At 42.3% G+C, this 20,168-nt stretch overlaps 1 protein-coding gene and 1 pseudogene across 1 annotated transcript in view; one reads left to right on the forward strand and one right to left on the reverse strand.

Moving 5' to 3' along the window:
- Positions 1-20,168, forward strand: part of Cmss1 (cms1 ribosomal small subunit homolog) — a 298,143-nt gene that overhangs the window by 228,185 nt on the left and 49,790 nt on the right. The gene's annotated exons all lie outside the window — the stretch shown is intronic.
- LOC119824956 lies at positions 4,786-5,356 on the reverse strand (annotated as a pseudogene).

The raw sequence follows: 20,168 nt of genomic DNA on the forward strand, positions 1-20,168 counted from the left end.
TAATATTTAATTGATAAACTTTTGTCTTTTAATAAGGTGAAAAAATAATGTAAATGTAGGTAGATTCTTGGGCAGTTAATAGAAGTTGAAGTCTGAAGAATGACTTCACAACATCCGTTATGTGCTCATCTTACAAAACATCAGCATGCTGATATGCACATCCTGGTTTAAAGGTCATAGCGAGGAAATTATGTGTCGAGATATGTTAACCCTTTAGGACAGGGCCAAAGATACAGAAAGTATTGAGCAAAAAGCAACCTGATATTACTGTAGCTTTGCAATTCATAAATAATTATACATATCATTTCAAGTTCTTTCTTGTCCTTACTAACTCTCTGCATTTGCTGCCCTTTAGAATCGGTGAAAGATCAGGAGAATATTTTAGCTTTTTAGCAGAAACCATGGTTGCACCATTGGATTGAATAAGTTCAGATATAACTGCTGAGACTTTCCTCCTCTTTGCACATTTATGTTTATTGCTCTTGCACTTACAACAGAAAGGTACTAGGGCCAAATGAGATGCCTATCAACAGATGGGTTACTGATGAAAATGTGGTATATATACAAAGCGGAATGCCGCTCAGCCTTAAAGAAGATGAAGTGTGAGAAAGTAGATGAATTTGGAAAGTATACTGTTAAAGAGGTGACGCAACCTCAGAAAGGAAATATAACACGTTCTGCATCATATACAGACTCTAGTCTATGTACACATGCACATAGGTGTACACGTGCATGCAACAGCATTTAGAAGGAAGGGAACGAGGCGGCAGGAACACAAACGTAGATGGAAGGAGTCAGTCCTAACAGCTTATGAAGTTTTATTTTTGTTTTTTGTTTGTTTGTTTTGTTTTGCTTTGCCAGATAAGTGAGTTCAGCTGTCTGCTGTTGAAATAGCAAGAGCATTTTTTAAAAGTGATTGAAAAAAAATCAGAATTTCCTACAAGTCATTATCACATATAATATTGGAATCTTACCATGAAAACCAACCACTGGCCAGAGCAGCAGGTGTCAGCCTGTGGGTCAGAATGACCCTTTCTCAGGGGTCGCCTAAGACCATTGGTAAACACAGATATTTACATTATGGTTTATAACAGTAGCAAAATTATAACTATGATGTAGCAATGAAAATACTTTTCTGGTTGGGGATCACCACAGCATGAGGTGTTAAAGGATCAAAGCACTAGAAAGTTTGAAAAAAGGTTGAAAGCAGAGGACTATAGTCTCTTTTAGAAATAACTTCCTTAAACTAGGAAAACATTGTAAAGGTCACAGATGATAAGAAAGACTATAAACTACCTGCAATTAGGTAGTTTAAGCTCTAACTCAAATTCCACAGAAAACTGTGCTGGATTCCTCTCAAAAAGGATGCAAGAGTCAGTCATTCAGGAAAGACCGTTTACCTTCACAAGTTAAAGAACTCGTTATAAAAGAAGTTATCTGTTCAAGGTTGAATTATTTGAAGAACTGAGATTTGGTTTCCTTTGGGAGAGGGAACATACATGCTACTGCACATGTGTAGACATCTGTAGACAACTCAGAGGAGTCAGTTCTCTCCTAGAGTGACAGGAACATCCCTGTGAGCCTCTCTACTGAAAAGACCTCTTAAGGTGCTCCAGCTGTGCCACCTTTAGGAAGTCACTCAGTTTTTCTAAGCTTTGTTTTCATATTACACAGAAAAAAATACGATGATGTTTCTACCTGCCTACGGTGATATTCAAGTAAAATAATGAGCAGGGAGGAGCATTTGAGCTCAGAACACTTGCCAGGTTGTTCATTCCATAAATCCTTATATAAATTTTATCAGATGGTGCCCTGACAAGAAGGATAAAGTCAGATAAGACTGTGGAGGCATAGTTTACCAAGAGGAAACAGACATGTGAACTACTTAAATGCAATGAGACATATTAAGAGACAAGAGCCCTCATTGCAGGCCATCATTAAGGGCCAAAATATAATTAATAAGACACCCCTCTGTTCCCAGGAGAGGATAGGAGACTCCACCGAGAGAAGGGTCCTCCTTGTCCCAGTCCCTTCTCTTATAGGTCTGACTATGTGGTTAGATTCTGACCAGTGTTCTCCACTTATTAGCTGCCTGCCTTAATAAAAGGAAGGGGGATTTGTCAGGGACTGTTGTCCTTACAGGGATAGCAGAGGTCATTGCCCTAAGGATGTTTACTGAGAACCCACCCCTCATCCCAACTATCTTGAGAACATTCTGTTAACGGAACCCACCCCTTACTCCAATGCTAATGGATCACATCTGTTAACGGAACCTGCCCCTTACTCCAATGTTAATGAATCACATGCTTCAGCTTACACCAGGTGCTGGCTGATGATCTTCAGTTACCCCTGCAGAGTTCCTGCCTACCTACCTCCACCCCATTCAAGGGTATATAAGCTGTAACTTTCACCCCAATAAACGGAGACCTTGAAAAAAAAAAAAAAAAAGAGCACAAAGGTAGAACCTTCCCAGTATGGCTAGCTGTATGACTGGATTGTTGATGCAGAGTGAACAAACGAGTTGGATTCAAGAAATTCTGATACTGAGGTGTTATGAAGACCATCCATGTTCCAGTTGAGCCTTTCTTAACAGGAAGGAACTAGGGAGGGAATGATGGGATCGGGCTGCCAAAGTCCTTCTGAAGTAACGAATAGGAGTTAATAGATGTCAGAACTGAGTAGTCCAGTAGGGCATGGACAGATAGCCCAACCCTTGAGAGAGTTCAGATAGTTGACGAGATTGTGGAAAAGAAGCAACAGAGTGGACTGGAAGAACTCTATCAGCTCAGGATTGAACATGGACTCCATGACCCTGGGGCAAGCCTCTTTAAGAGGCTGAGGGGTTGTATGTCCTTGGGGATGGTTGGACAGGAAATGGAACAGGAGTTGCAAGGCTTCTAAGAAGGGTAGCGTGAGGATTTGATAATAACAATATAGGTCATTTTAGATATCTTATCAAAAGACTATGTGGAGTTATCACTGTCGTCTGTACAGGCTGTAAAGCCATAATATGTAATTATAATACATAATACATAATGAGACTGCTCATTATTTCAGGTCACACAGGAAGTTCATATTAAATCATTGATCCCAGAGCAGCCTAGCTTCAGAGCTATGTTTTTCAGTGTACTGTATGCTTCCAAAGAGATCCGGAGAGCACTTGAGGGAAGTATGAGAAAACAGGGAGTATCGGGCAAATGCAGTTAGGGGGAGAGTATAGGAGATGGGGGAACTATTCGCATAAGCATGATTGAGAATGTCCAGGCTATAAAAACCAAGATTGTTGATCTGTGGTGGAGGCCAAAGCCTGTCAAGGTTAATAAGTGCTTTGTTGTAGGCTCAGGTGAAACTTCTGTGGAGAGGGCATTCTGATACCAGTCTGAGACAATTCTTCCGGTTAGCAAAGAGATCAGCTTTCCTTGACTGTGATCCTGGCAGTGATCAGCTGAGGCTCATTCACACTGGTGCCTGTTAGCTCCAAAACATGTAGAGAAGAGAAGGAAGTATGGATGGTGTTGGCATCCAGCCTGAGCGTGGGGTTGAGAGCACGTCAGACTAGGCAGGGCGTGGGAGACCTCGCAAGCTGGATGAACAGTACACCATGGGTCAGCATTTCCTGGTCGTGGGTTCCAGTCTGTCTCCTACCTCCTTGCCAGCCAACCCCAGTGCCCTGCTTCCTTTCACAAAGGCGGGCATTTTCAGTGCTCCATGTGAAGAAGCAGCCCCCACTGCCCAGCAGCAAGAAGCCTACTAAGGGCACAGGCCAGGACCAGAGCTCTGGAAGGAAGCATTGTTATTTGACAAGAGGAGATGTTCCACTATACAGCAAGGTAAAAGTGGCTTCGGGTCAGAAGCGGCAGCGGGTGACCAGCTAAAGAGAAGCTCATTTCACAGCCTCCATCTCACTGAGAACACCCACTGGGATTCGTGATTGTGGAGGAAATAAACACATCCTTTGGAATAACATGCGTGCAGTCTGACCCATTCTCTCACAGGCCCAGGGTGGTGGGAGGATAAACAAATGCTCTCAGAAACAGAAACAGCGTAATAAGCAGAGAAAAGTGGAAGAAGTCTTAAAAGCCTTCATTTGCAGCTGGGTGTGGTGTCATGCCTGTAGTCCCAACATTCATGAAACTGGGCCAAGAGACTAGTGAATTCAAAGCCAGTCTGAGCTACATTCTTGAGGCCTTACCTTAAAGGAAGGAAGGGAGGGAGGAAGGAAAGAGTGAGCAAATCTCCCATTTGCATAACATGCTCACAGAAGAAGCCTGAGTAAGTGTGTGTGTGTGTGTGTGTGTGTGTGATGGTACTGGATATTAAACCCAGGTTCTTCCATATATTATGCTAACATTCTACCGCTTAGCTCTACCCTCAGCCCCTTTATATTTTGAGACAGGACTCAGACTGTCAGTCCTGTGCTTCTGCCTCCAGAAGTGGCTATGACTGCAGGGATGTACTTCCAGTCCCTGCTTCTCCTTCCCTTGAATCAAGCCAGAATTTTTCTATACCTCTCCTGTGATCTAATTAATATTCTATATTATTTTATCATTTTAATTAGAAAAATCCCCGTCTTGGTTTGCGTTCAGTCACTTCTAATGCTTGCATGAACAATGTACCCATGGACACTAATTCTCCTCAGTTCTTAAGCTTTCTTCCCAGCTGTTAAAGATGCAGTTTTCAAGTCCAGCGTTTTCCTTTGGCGACTATCACATACTATTGCTTTTTAAGTACATTTGTATTTTTTTCAACATCCAAAGCTTTTTTTAATAACAGTAAGATCCAGAGTTAGTCTTTATAGCTGGGCCTGGCCCTTCTGCCTCTGGCATGTTTAACCTTCTGGTCTGTGGAGCGAACATAGGGTTTGGTATGGCTGTGTGGGGTTCCTGGGGCCTTGTCAAAATGCCAGTACAACCTCTCAGCCCTTGTGAGGTCCAAACAGGAGCCAGTTGGTCAAAGGTGAGAATCTTACCCACAGTCTTGAAGATGCAACTTCAGGCCCAGTTGCTTACTCGCAGTGCACATGCCTTCAGGTTTGGCACTTCGGGAATCCTCACATCATCTGTGACTGTTCCCATAACCACAGCTGTCTTGTTTTCTCGGCCAGGAAGCTTCATCTTTGGATCATCCAGGACAGGGACAGAGGTGGCCGGTTAGTACTACTCATAAATAACCTTTTCAGCACAACCCGATTGAATGTGGAGTTGATTCGCCTGGCCAGGAACCTGTCCAGCCTGACTAGCAGCTGCAAGTAGGGGTTCTGGCTCTTGGGCTCCTTGTGCCGGACTGTTCAGTCCTTGTTGTGGCAAATGTCAACACCCAGGATGGCGCCTCCTGCTTGGCCAGGTCCGGGAAGCATATATTTGTATTTTATTACACTTCTGTGGGACAAGAGGCAGAGGTGCACATCACAGTAGCCTGTGGAGGGCAGAGGACAACTCTTGGGAATTGGTTCTCTCCCTCCACCATGTGTGTCCCAGAGATCACACTCAAGTAAGTAATCAGGGCTGAAGACAAGAACCTTTACCTCAGCCATTTACTTGGCCCCTAGGGTATATATTGTTTAAAGTGTTTTGTAATGCTTCAAGTGTGTAAGGGCATGGGGAGATTCTTCTGTTTAGGAATGTCCCTAAGTCTTCCTATAAAAAAAAAAAAAATGGTCTTTCTGTCTCCGGCCAAGCTCTGCCAGGGCGGAGCCTGTTGGCAAGAGCAGTTCAAAGGAAAAAGCAAGGTCCTACCCTCTGTTCCGCAGCTTGCAGGTGCTAGTGGAGGAAGAAAACGTGTGTGGTGAAGGCTTGTGGTGCTGGCAGCCATAAAAAAAAAAAAAAAGGAGTGGACCAACTGACGTGGGTGCAGACTTCAGGGTTTCATATATCCTGTGCACTCTGTCACCCAGGCCAGGTATGCTTAAAGGGAAGCCGGTGATCTGAAGTCTCAACACATAAACAGAGTAATTGGGCCCTTCTGTGGGGGCTCATTTGACCAAGGGGAAGGTAACAGGACTAGGGAACAGTTGGAATGGCCAGCATTTAGATCCCTAAGATTGGGGCAGAGCAGTTTGCTGAACAAAGCCAGTCCATTCTAAAGACTTTTGTTGCTCCTCTGAAGAGCGCCACACACAAACTAGTCTCAGCTGTTCCGGTGTTAAATGTGAGACTGAATGTATGACTGATGATTTACATTCTTGAGAGGTTTATTCCTCGTGTGTGTGTGTGTGTGTGTGTGTGTGGTATTTGTGGGATAATCTGATTTGTTCTCCTATGTAAGTTGAATTTGCCAATTTCATAGATAACAACAACCATTCTTAGCTTTGAGTAAGAAGGAATGGGCAGGATAGGACCTAAGTTGGAATGAGTAAATGGACATATGCATGTCTAGGTAGGAAACTCTAGAATGGTGACTTCAGGGCCTGTTATAAACCACCCCTGGGGAAGTTCAGACAGGAACCCACTTGGGTTTGGCATAACTAGCCTCCTGCAATAAGCATTCTTGTTGCATTAAGATGATCCCACAGAAAAGTTTATACCCTCTACAGTGTTGGCAGCATTAACCATGAACCAGCTGATCTTCATGAGGCAGCCCTTATTATTAATGAGAACCACAAGCCTGCTTCTGCCACACTGCCCAACAACTTATTTAATCCCCCGCCCCTGCAAGCCAAGAGGTTTTCAATTTAGTTGAAGCATCTATTTATACCCCTAATTTCCCTATGGGACCAGAGGCCACGTCACCAAACTGGGTAGCTTCTCACTTCCCTGCACTAAAGCTGGTCTCTCTATGGGGTTCCTGCCACAGTCATGGTGCAGCTGAGGGCCATGGAACATTTCCCTCAGGCAAAGCACTGGGATGCCTGGCTGGAGGCTCCTTTGCTGGACAGCTGTCACTGACCTCTGCCTGAAGCAAGAAACAGCCAAGATGGCACAGCTTTGGTCACATTCAGCCTGTTAACTGCATCAATTGTCTTTGTTTATTCAAGAACTCTGAGCTGCCTTTTTTAACACAAAATTTGAACCACATTTTGTTTGAGATACTCCAGAGAGATGTAGCAATGCGGTTACCATTTTATAAACCTTTTAATGAAACCATTAGCAGCTCACAACTTTGTTTAAAGAACAAGAGCTTGGAGCACAGACCTGTGTTCTCAAGACCCGGAAGACAGTGAGCAAGGCAGAGGAGGATCCTGTGCAGAGCCAGCAGCCAAAACTTGCTTTGCATAGCCAGGAACTCAGTGTCGGTGTGACAGCCTCTTCCCATTTTGCAGGAGTTGGTGGATTTGGCCCTGTTGCTCTCATGATTCACACCAGTGTTTCTACCTCTGTTGTTTCTTCTCTCTGCCACAGGCAAACCTCACCAATGCTTCCTTCTAGCCTTTCTGCTAACATGTTAGCCGGCCTTTGGTTTTCTTTCTCCCCACAACTCCATTTACGTTTAGAGGGTTCTCCATTTACAAGTTGTTTTCCTTACAGTAGTTAGCTGGAGCATTCTCTTCTCAATGACTTAGAGAAAGTTCCATAAGCATTCCTGTTAGAGATTTAGAAATTTATACCCTCATCAATTTTCTAGGCTATTGGCAAAGATTGTTTGGTAGACAGTATGGTTCTCACCAGGGAGTGTGGTTGAAATCATCTGCACAGTGACGCATCTAGTTCCCAATCATACGAAACAATAAGACGTAAAGAATTTAGACTAAGAGCTTTTGACATGTATTTTGGAAAAGTCAGTTATCTTCCCAGAAATCCATTCTTTTGGAGTAAATAGATTTCATATCTAACAATTTCATAGTTTCCAAGGAAGATTGTGGCTAAAATGTTGACTAATTCTAGGGCAAAGGGACATTCAGGCTTAATAGTCATGTAACGGGGGAGTTAGAGGACTGGGAGATTAACCAGATTTAGCCTAAGGCACAGCATTTCTCTTATACCCCTAAGCAGCCCTGACATGGTATTTCCTGGAGATTAATGACAGTGTGAGTTCATGGACTGAAGGAGGGCCATTAATCCCCTGCACACAGGTGGTTCTGAAAGTAGCAATGAGAAACAACTGCTAGGTCAAGGGCACTGGGTCCCAGGAGATGTCTCAGGAGATTACTTAATTTCAGAAGCCGTCCTTACCATGGCCTCGCCCTCTCTACAGGGCATGCCTCAGCCTCAGGCTCTCGCCATCCTGGCATGCAAGCGCTGTTTTGTAAGTAGTTTGTAACCTTTCTTTTCATCAGACAGAACTTTTTAATCAATAAACTACTTCATCCTGCGGAGAACTCAGCAATGTTATCATCTTATAAGTTACTCTTCACATATAGCTTTTACCATCATAAACATGGGGGATAGAGTTATGCTTGGGAGTCCAGAAAGCAAGGCAAACAGGATTATCTTAAAGAGTTAAATGTGCTGTGCATAAGATACACAGGAAAATCTGAAATGTAAATACTTGGGTGGAGTGGAGGGAGCAAACACAGACACCACATCCATCAATCAAAAGAGTTTGCCCATCCAAAGGATACAGTGACAACTCAGTCCTGTCAGGAACTGTTAGAAGCAAAGACTACAAGCTTCCAAACAGCGAATTACATAAGTGAAGATAAAGAATGTCAGGCCAAATTTCCACGTCTTTCTCCAGACCAGCCTAGACTTGACTAAAAGTATACTAGCCAGGTTTGTTAATCTCGGGATTAGGCAAGGTATAGTATTACCTCCCAACAAGAAAGTCTCAGACAATAGAAAAGCATAGAACCTGGAAGTGTGTGTGTGTGTGTGTGTGTGTGTGTGTGTGTGTGTGTGTGTATCAGAGGCTTCACCAAGAAACTCCTTGGGGTCTTCAGAACATTTGAAAGTTGCAACTTTTCTCTTAGTTAGAAAATGTCTGCCTTCATGAATGCATCTCATCTTTAAGCGTAAGCATGCATCCTTGGTAAGGGTTTGCCTGCCTGCGTGCATGCGCCTCATGTGTAATCGTGCATCTTTGGTAAGGGTTTGCCTGCCTTCATGCATGGGCTCATGTGTAAGCGTGCGACCTTGGTAAGGGTTTTGGGGGTCCAGAAGCTTGCTCCCTTATCTGGGGGAGATGTTGCTCATCTTCCCGCTTTGCATGTCAGCTTCTCTGTGAGTCCAGAAAATGCCTTAAACTCCATCCAGTGCATTAAGTTATTCTGCTAATTCTGACCTAAGACTCTGGTCCTTGCAGTATGCTTTCATGTATTTGGAACAATTAAGATACCAAAAGTTATTTTGCTGCTTAAAAAAAATAATAACTCTGCTGACTAATAAGACAATAGACCTATGCTAAGGTAAGCTAAAAAAAAAAGATGTTTTCTGGTCAGTTGAGTGGAAATAGAAGTTCCATTAAAACAGTGACTGGAGGGTGGGAAAGATGGATCAGAGATTAAACATTCACTGCTCTAGATCCAGATTCAATACCCAGCACCCACATGCAGGCTCACAACCACCTATAACTCCAGTTCCAGGGAATCTGACACCCTCTTCTGACTTAACATACACACACACACACACACACACACACACACACACACACAAATGGAGTCTGGCTTCTTGTCAGTAACATCCCTGACCTAACTCCGAAAACTTTCATCCTTACAGATCTGGAGACTGCCAGAGGTAGAGATGTTTAACTACCTGTTCAAATGGGTGGTGCTGCTGTTTTAGCACTGTCAGGGCAGCTGAAGTTCTTCACACGCTTCCATGCTATTAAAAAATCCTCATTCCCACCACCAGTTACAACACTTTGGGAGAGCAGACTCTGAACCTCACCTGGGCAGCTCAATAGAACCAACCCCAAAGTTGTGAGTATGGGAGAATTGTCCCCATTACTCATCTGTAATGTGATGGCATAGTCTGGGGAGAGATGCCCTCCCCCCCACCAACCTCTAAGGCAGGTGGGAGAGAGGCCCTGAGGTCATAAGAATGGGAGAGCTGCCCTGTAACTGACCTGAGCAACACCATAGAGCCACCCACACTGGTGGTTGTGCTGTTCCTGAAGGTGTAGGTGTGGGAGAACAGACCCCCAAGGACATGATAGTGGGAGATCTGGCCCCACCCCTTTCTCAGTGCTTCAAGGGGTGAACTAGCCAGGGAAGTGCAGGAGAGCTCATCCTGGTAGTGAGGACAAGGGAGAGCTGGAGGGCTGACCAACCCTGCACCTACCCAGGTCCAGAAGCAGGGCTATGAGTTGGCCCATCCTATCATCCACCCCATCTGAGGTCTGCTGGAGCATGTAAAGAAGACAGTCCTGCAGACCCAAAGCAGCGGGAACTCCACAACACATGACAACAGCAGCATAGCCAAGAGGAGCTCCAGCGAGGGACCAGCATTGATAGTGTAGCAAAACCAGAGGACTTGAACCAGACCAATGACTCCTTGCAATGATCACTTGAAAGTAAAGATACTTGGGTAAAAGGGTTTACTGTGTAACTCACTGTGTCATACCACAGTTTCCATGATGAGAGTGATTTTTCTATTTTTGTTTTCTTTTTTTCTCTTAAATTTTATTTAATTTTATTTGGGAGTAGAGGGTAGATATGAATGGATGGGGATGGAGATGCATGAGGTGAAAGACACAAAGACTAAATAAAAAAGAAAGTTTTAAAAATCTTATTTTCTATGTAGTCGACTGGCGTGAACCTGGTTGGACTTCTCAATTGAAACTGCCTTGAACAAATGAACTATCCAGATGTAGGTGGGGACATAACTAAATTATGTGCCAAAATAATTAGATTATTTAGTTCATGATTGCAGCTTTATGATTCCATCTGGGGAAATGGAAATGGCTGAGCACATGTGCATTTGAGTTGAAGTTCTCCTCCTTTCAGTAGGCACTCTGGCCTCTTTTGACACTTTGTTGGTAGCAAAATTTCTTGGTCACTTCGCTTCCTTTGAGAGCAACAGCTCCACTATGATTTGAACGGGTGCATTCCGTCCACGTGTTTGGCAGGTATTTAATGCATCTGTATAGCCGTTCTGAAACCTGATCCACTCATTAAGTGACGGGGTAGTAAAGCTTGCTACCTTGTGTGTACAAATGCTGTCTTTCCAAATTAGAAAAGAACTAAATAAACCCTGTGGAGGTGCCTTGTTTTAAAAGGCGTAATTTAATGCTCCACTGCTAACATTCTTCTGAGGTAGCTTTACATAAATAACCACTGTTGGATGAAAAGTCCTTTCACATTCTGGAATGATTTGAACACATTTGAAATTTTTATTGTCTACACAGAATCTTCTGGGTTGTGAGGCTGTAAATTATCTTTTTTTTTTGAGTATTGGAACATCCATTATACAATTTACATTTCAGGACAGAAGCAAGAGAATGATATTGAGAAAGAAAATTATGTGCATGAGGCCAGAGATTATCAAAGGAAAGAAAATGGTATTTCTACTCTTTAACATCAGCCAAGGAAATTGCTGGTTTGTTTTTAATAGTTGACTTCCTGGGGATTTTCTTAGTGCCCAGTACATGAAGTTTGGCTTCCTAAACTCATCCCTCTTGGCAGGTGCGTAGAGTCTAGAGCCATGGTTCATACGTTCGGGTCCAAAGAAAGCACCATTCACATGTACTTCACTTACCACCCAGGGCTTCTCCAGTTTCTTCAGGAAGTCGAAATTTTTGTGTTTGCATATGTTTTATGGTTTATAATATTTATCAACTTCTCAGAAGGGCCTAATATACCACATTTTCAAGACTGGATTACTTAGACCCAGCCTATAGCATCATGATAGTTTCCTGTACTTAGCAACGGTGGTGATGACAGCACCTGGTCATTAAGGACTTTTATGTCATTACATGTGCTCACTACTTCTTAGTTCCCCTTTATTGCTCTCAACAAAGGCAGGTTTAGTCATTATCCCCATTTTATAGTACAGAACACTTAAGACTTTGAGGTTAAGTGGGTGCTAAAGACCGAAAGGAACTGAACTGAGAATCCAGAGTGCCATCTGAGAGAATCCATGCTCCAGGCATTATGCAGTGTGCTGATGAACTCATCTGATTAGGTTTCATTCTGTCTTTGATTTTATGTGATATTCATGGATTCAACTCAAACAGTCCTTTCTCTGTTCTAATGGCTGGGCATGGCTCCATATCTACATGCTAGTATGTTACAATTCCAACATCAACATCAGATTGTAGGATCCAGAATACTGTTTGGCACATCATTTGTTTGCAATACATGTAAGGAGGCAAAGGAACAAGCATATGCCTTTCCAGACTGGGTACAATGTGTGGCATTAGTGACAGCAACATTGGTGGCTTCTGATCTTTAAAGATTAGGCACACAGTAGTGAGTGTCTTAACGAGTAAAATCAGATCAAATTCCTTTGTAACTGTTGTTTGGAAGTCAGCGGCTTTGGCCAATCTCTCCACAGGAAAGCAGCTTTGTGAAGAAAAATCTTTGCATAGATAATTGCCCCATGCCTTTTTCATTGGACAGTGCTGTCTTAACAGTCAGTATTACGCAAAAGATGTTTAAAGGTAAATGTCCAGGGATTCTAAAGGCTGATCAATTTTACTATCTTAAAAACAGGCACACACCTATTCCCCTTCAAATAAATAAACAACTCCAAGTGGTCCGTGCCAAAAGCGTTTGCCCTCCCTCACTTTCGCAATCCATATACGATCTTATGTCCTTACCTCTCACCAAAGAAAATGCCTTTTAGCAATAGGGAAATTTTGCTATTATAAAAGCATGGTTAGGAAGAAAGATTCCCTACAAAGTGTGGATTTTCTTTGGACTCACGCCTAAATGTGGCTCATCTTACAGAGGCTGACTCTGCTGTCCACACAGATCATTTTGGCCAAATATACAGACTATCCATTGGTCTCTTTGGTTTTTTTCTCCAATAGTTGTGATGCTGTTCACATATCTTAATATACTATCACAATGTATCATTCAGGCCACTAATATCACTTAGTGCAGTCATTATCATCATTCAGACCATTAATATTCAGTGTAATTGATGTCAGTTAGGCTGAGAGCATCACTTAGTAAAATTTATATCATTTAGTGATACTCAGAGTGTTGTATATCAGCCTATGCTGGTGCGGAAACTTGCACATGTGCCAAGACATAGACCAGAAACTGATGTAAGCATTTCGGAGCTTTTACAGCAGTCGGACATTACTACAGGATCTTAACTTGTGATCCTGATTGTGAATGATTTTTTGTTACAGTCAGTGATGCACTGACTACAACAAAAATTTTGCTCTATGCCACAGGTGGGTAAAAAGCACAGGTATAATGTTCTTTTCAAAGAAGTTGTCTCAAAATATAGACTTGGTTCTAGGATGGAGCCTGCGATTCTCCATTTGAAACATACTGTTGAGTGATACCTACACCCCTCATCTGCCAAGAAATTTGAGCAGTGGAAAACCAGAGGACGAACTTGAACACTTGACATAAGCATTGTCTTCCTGGAGTTGCCTTAAGCATGTATCTGGCTTTAGTAAACATTTACATGAAAGGCAGCACGAGAACGTCTCTATAAACATGGAGCCCTCGTTTGGGTTATTGACAGTGAGAAGGGGGGCCCGCTGTCATACCGCTTACCAAGCTTCATTAGCAGCTCCAGGGCCAGGAACAGGGAAGCTCGGTAAATAGACAGTGGACCAAATTCCACCCACCTGTCTCCCTGAGCTAGAAGACTGCTTGTATTCGGTGATGCAGCGTGCCCCGTTTTCTTATGAGTGGTCCTTTACAGAAATAACCTCTGCGCCTTCATCGTGTCCTATTATCGCTCTTCTTTCAGAGTGTCTCACTCTGGGATTTCCCCGACACAGTCCCACCTCCCAGGAAACTCTTCGATCCTGGATGTGCCTCCCCCATTGATCACCCTACCTCCTTTCTTTTCTCAAGTTGGATCCAAGCACCAGGTTCCAGCATACCTTTTTGTTCAGTCTCCTAAGTAACACAAATGTGTCTTTGAACTGATGGAATAAACACTCTGACTTGGGTGCAGGCCCATACAGGACATTTGTACGGGACATGGACAGGGAAACCTGAATTTTAGAAGAATTTGCAGAACTGGGCTTAAGACATTTTTGAAAGGTTTTGCTTTGCCTTCCCTTGCCTTCCCTTGCCTTGCTTTGCCTCTTTTTTTTTTTTTTTTTTTTTTTTTGGCTCTGTACCTTTAGGGAGTGGTGTGATTCACAGAGGATAAACTGTCTCCATCTGTAAAAGTTCAAATCCTGAATGACAGTTCAGTATTGTCACATAGCCTCATTTGTCCTTATGGCGTCCTCAACAGTCATATGCCATGCATGAGATATAGAATGTAGGATATCTTAATGGGCATTAGCACAAATATTTATATACTATACTAATTCAAATCAAAGTTTGTAGAATCTGTAGAATGTTTATATAAATCTATATATTATAATTTTATATATTATATATTTCTATAGAAAATTTATAGAATTTTATCTATTCTATAATATTACAACTAAAACCCATTCAAGCAAAAATTATTATATAAATGACCGATACTTTAAAGCAAATCTTAAGTAATCTTAATTAGATTTAAAGAAGTGTTTCTATGTTATGTTTGTTTAATTTGAGTTAATTTCACTACATTACTCAGGATGGCTTGGAACTCATGACCCTCCAAGCCTCCAGAAGTCCCATCTTTATTGCGCACTTTTCACACAACATTAGTTATTTATGCCTTAGTTGTAAGAAAATAGGATTTTTTTTTTTTACATTTTGAACTATTAACTGCACCTGCTTAGGATCTAAACACAAAGTGGAAAACATAAGGCTTAACCCCACATGCTCCCTGATCAAATGCAAAGTTTCTTAAAATAGCTGCATGTGGATAGCGATATGAGGAACAGCTGGTGTCACTGGTGTCCCCGGGCACAACCTGGCAGTCTCATTCTGCCACCCAGGCTCTGCTCTGTTTCTTTCCCTTTCTGGGCCAGCTGCAGCAGCTTGGAGGAGAAGCCCAGAAGCAGCTTCACTTTATCTATTTGCTATGTTCTCCTGATTCCAGTCTTATAGCCATGACACCCCTAGATCTATATTGATGATCTAGGATTCCATTCCAACCCATTAACTGGAGAGAAATTCATCAAAACATCCCCAAAATTATAGCAAACTTTAAATAAGAGTACAAAAAAAAGAGAGAAGAAAAGAAAGCCAAGAGATGAGGTCTTGTGCTTTTACTTGGACACAGCTAACAGGTAGCGCTGGCTCATTGCTGTGCCGTGCACTCCTCAGCTGTGTGTGTCAGCAGCTGTGATAGTGTCTGAAGGTGTTTCCTTCTGCCGCAGAGAGGTTTCACTATGGAAGGCAGATCAGCCCTGAATGTAGACAGCACACCATCTCCTGAATTCCAGTCCAACGTGGAACATAAAATAAAGGAGGTACCCAGGTGAGCAGGAGCGGTCATCTCTCTGCTGCCTGACCTCAGGGGCAGTGTGACCAGCCACCTCCCATCCCCGTGCCTTCTCTCCACAATGGACTGATTCCTTCTTAAACTGTGGGCCAAAATAAATCCCTTCCCTTAGACTTCTTCTGTTGGGTATTTTGTGGCAACCAGGAAAGTAACTAACAGAGCGACAGGAGCGGCAGGTCAACCCAACCTGTAACATCACCAGAGAGACCCACATTCACTCCCCGACTGCTTTGTTCAGCTGTGCACACTGCATGTAGTCTACGCACTTAGTTAGCTCTGTCTCATGGACAGGATTTGTTGGTTCTCCACTAGGACCCATCTGTCTTTCCCCAGGAGCAGGATCTAGAATAGGAGAGTCTGATCTACTGTGCCAGGGTTTTATATTGCTAGACTGGAGGTAGTAACCATGACTTTAAATTCTGTTTGCGTTTTCATGATGTAACTGAAACTAACATTCTCTGTTATCATTGTCCCTGTCAGTGACAGGTTTTTTTTTTTTTTTCCAATTCTGAAAGATACGATAGCATTTCTTAACTCTTATCAAAATACTTCTTATTCTATACGGTAGTAGAAGAGGTAAGGTGAAAGTTAGCCACCCTAGTTACCCAGAGTCTACACACACACACACAAAAAAAAAACACCCCAGAAAAAACAGTACCCTCTTTAGGAAGGAAGCAGAACTCTAAACTAAAGAGCCAGGGGAAGTTCTGGTCTCAGGAAGATGGGGACACGAAAGGCAATGGTGTAAGAGGTGCCGAATATCTCCCTGTTGACTTGGTTTCCAGTGTACCAATGCCATCCTCAGCCAGTAGGTACCTGCAGGGTATGATGCTCATGTGGAAAGGTTAGAGTTTTCTATTAATCTTCCACTTAAAAACTTACTTTGAGGGTCTATATCAGACTGAAAAAATGATGGGACTAGCCCCTTGAATATCTAAATCCAAGTCTGTAATGTGCTGAGCAAGAAATGATAATATTTACTTCCCATATTGCATAGGATCAAATCACTCATGTGAGTTCTATGAACAAAACAAAACATCCTGTAAGTGTGATGCCATAACGTTTCCATAGCGGGGGTGGGGGTCAGCACAGTAGTGCAGTGTGGGCACAGCCGTCGACTCTCACACGGGCATAAACATCTTGAGCATCTTCACTAGGAAACCCTTTTGTCTAAGAAGTTATAGTACAAATTTGGCTCTAAAATGTTCCTTAAGCACTTCCTGTCTGACCCAGTTCTGAGAAAGCAGACATTATCAGTAAGTGAGCCTTCTGTCTAGCATCTGTTGTGTTCATGATCTTCTAGTATTCGTGCAAAATGTGTATTCCAGCTTGATTATTTGATGCTGGGGTGGTTTCTGGAATTGTTTCCTTATCTTTTAGATACTGAATAACATTTCAGAAAAGGTAAACATTTCTGGTTCTTTTAATCAGAAATGAAGGCAAAAATACTTAATCATGGTAAACAATATGCATAGTATACTAGTATTTAAATCTCTAGTGAATTCTTTCTACAAAGGTGCTCACAGCATTTGTTTCATTGACTATCAAAGCCTTAATAATCCACATGGGGCCTAGGATAAAAGCATTCCAAATAGTGGATGGATGGATGGATGGATGGATGGATGGATGGATGGATGGATGGACAACTGAGGTTACAAACTCTTTACTATGAAAATGTTATCCCTGACATTAATAAAACAGCATTTTTCTTTGTTCAGTGCTTATAATTACTAATTCTAGACTACAAAAAATAAACATTTTAAAACATCTTAGTGCATCATGCTATGCAAAGCATCCTTGGTAATGAAAGTTTGTTTTAGACTAAGATAAATTATAATATGAACTCTCTTCTGAAGGAAAGAATAAAAGGCTCATTTATTTGGGGATTTTCCCATCCTTGGACCTGCCCAACTCTTGGCAAGTTGCACTCTCAGTCTCTCCAAATACATCATCATTTTGAAGCCACGATAAAATATATCTAGTTACAGTGCTTCTGCCTGAGGCTAGTACTTGACTGAAATTCTAGTTGAGTGAGTTTAGAAAGAGACAATTATACATGAACTTTGGTAGATGCTAAGCTCTAAGAATAAATAACTGCCCTTTGCTCCCTAGCCAGTGCTTCTCTGCCCCAGCATTTTTTCAGTGGTTTTGCTTTGGCTATAATCAGAACCCAAACCTCGCATCATTTTGGGAAATTGCACAGGAAAATCTCAGAGGAGATCTGTGTTAATTACACTACATACTTGTTTTATTATTTGTTTTTGAAAAAATGGAAATAGCATGTTAAAATTATTGATGCTTCTGGAATATGTCAGTAACAAAAACTATCATGTTGCTGAAGCTGAGTTTTAAAGCTAAGCATGAGGAATGTCTCATAAGTGACAACTGATAACTACAGAAAGAACTAGTTACTTGGAATATTTGTTTCTAAGGGGTTGACAGATAGGACTGTGTCATAAGAAAGGCATTTTATCTGCAGCAATAGGAGCATTGCTATAATTACACTACACTATATTCTCCCCTGTGCAGATCTCATACACCATGGGATATGTGGTGTAGTTTGGCAATATTTCCATTGTACCTGTTCTGGTGTTTCCTGACACTTCTTTAAAAGATGTGATCATTTGGTTACTATGAAAAGAGAATGGATAAATAACACTCAAGCATCTTAAATGAGCATAGGCCTCTGTTTACTGAGCTTCTAGTGTATATACAAAATTTCCTAGCTGCCCAACACTTTACATAATGCTCCCATTGAGCACACTGAGCATAGCTGCCACAGTGTTCTCTGCAGCAGTCCGGAGTCACTTCTTTACACTGACGTGCAATGAAACTGTGGATACCCACTCAGGCTTGGTGTGGTGAGCCGCATTACAAGGTCATAATAAGTATTACTTGAGATCTTTAAAAACTTCCAAAACCCACTCTATTCTCTGGCCTCCAGTCAAGTCCTAACATCGCAGGAATCAATGTGAATACAGTAACAAGAACACATCCTAGTCATCATCTGGAGATGCCATCTCTAGTCATCATCTCTTCTGTCCTCTCATGAAAGGGGAATTCCTTCTGACCTAAAAACTCAAGGATGCTCCTCCGTTCGCATCACACAGTGATCCTGAAACTGTATGTCGGTCATTGGTATTTACAAAATCTGACTACTAACAAGAAAAGTCATGCACTCAAACCTCTCTTTTTACTTTCTACCGCCTATCTTACTCTCAAGAGGACAATAATTTTACATTTTTTAAATTTTCTTTCATTGCCTACAGTGTGACAAACCCTGTCATAATAGGACCTCTGTTTTGCAGTTGGCCTTACCTATTTTAGACTGAAAGACATCCTCCATAAAATCTGAATCATACCTGAGACTTCCTCCCTCCCCTTGCATAATTTCTCAGAGATCTTCTGGAGAGCATTTGAGGGTTCCCAGCTGGTAGATAACGCAGAAACATCCCAACCCCCTGGTTAAGAAACCAGGAAAAGGACACTTAGCTTACCGTGCAGATGCCTGTGCTTGGTCAGGCCTGGCAGATCTCTCTTCTGATCCCTGTCAAAATCCAGTAGTGGAACCCGAGCACCCAGCAACGTTTTCTTTTCTTTTTGGGCACCCTCTTAGTTTTTGTTTTATGAGCTTCAAAGTCACTGAGAATTTGCAACGAGGGACCAGGTACAGTTCTGCAAAAGGGGTGCAGCGGAGAGCCCAGCACCGACTGGGCCCAAACACTAAATATAATTCTCTTTCCTTGCTGGGCAATGTCCTTCATACTCTGAAGACAGGCGACCTTGCCGAAATGCTTACCCCACAGCTTTGCCAGCCTCCACTGAAGAAAGGGTCTAGCCACACTGATCTGCAAGCTTAGGCGACCCTCTGCTCACAGAGGACAAGCTGAGGCAGGTATAGGCTCTCTAAGTGTGTCTGCGTGTTCCGCTGTTTTTGTATTTGCATGCCTGTGCCCAGCAGCTGCTCTCCAGATTAGAGGACACCGCTCGTTGGCAGGCCTCTCTGAAACCTCCTTCTGGGTCATTGCAGATTCGTGTGCACATCCTAGGTAAGGAGAGAAACTGCTAGCCACAGCCTGTCCCCTCCTCTGCCACTCTGAGCCGTCAACAGCAGTGCAGGCATACTAGCAGCAGACACCCAGACAGACATTAGGTTGCCCCTCATTTTGTATCCTGCAGCTTTGTTTGATATTTGAGTAATAACACTGTGACCCCTTATTTGACAGCCATATCCCAAGGCACTGTATGCAGCCACTCACTATTATTAATGCTGTGTTGTTCTTTAATTTGAATGCCTGCCCATTCCGTTTAGTGTTATAGAAGACAGGCGGACAAATTACTAAGGAAACTCAGCAGCAACACCCAACACACAAAAGTATAATAGATTTTTGTTGTTATATATTATTCAGATGTTACTGGAACTTTATTTTTAGAGTTCTAAAAGTAAAAGGCTCAATTTAATTTTCTCTAGGTGGTATCACTTTTTTGGGGGACTAAGGAGAGAGCCATGTTCGTTTATTTGAAAAATACTCATTACAGTATCAATTAGATATCAGATCCGCTACCTCACATGCCTGCTAGCTGCCTGAAATTCAGCTTGTGCATGATCTTATTTAATCCTCATGGCATCATTTTAAATGAGCCTTATTTCTAGTGCTCAAATGAGAAAGCCAAAGACAGCAATCATTAAGTAACTGCCAGTGTCTTACAGATGATAGATACTACACTGGGAATTCAAAATTGGATGTTGAGTCTCTCTAGAAAACCATATTA

This window comes from Arvicola amphibius, chromosome 10 (assembly GCF_903992535.2).
Source record: "Arvicola amphibius chromosome 10, mArvAmp1.2, whole genome shotgun sequence".
Lineage (NCBI taxonomy): Eukaryota > Metazoa > Chordata > Mammalia > Rodentia > Cricetidae > Arvicola > Arvicola amphibius.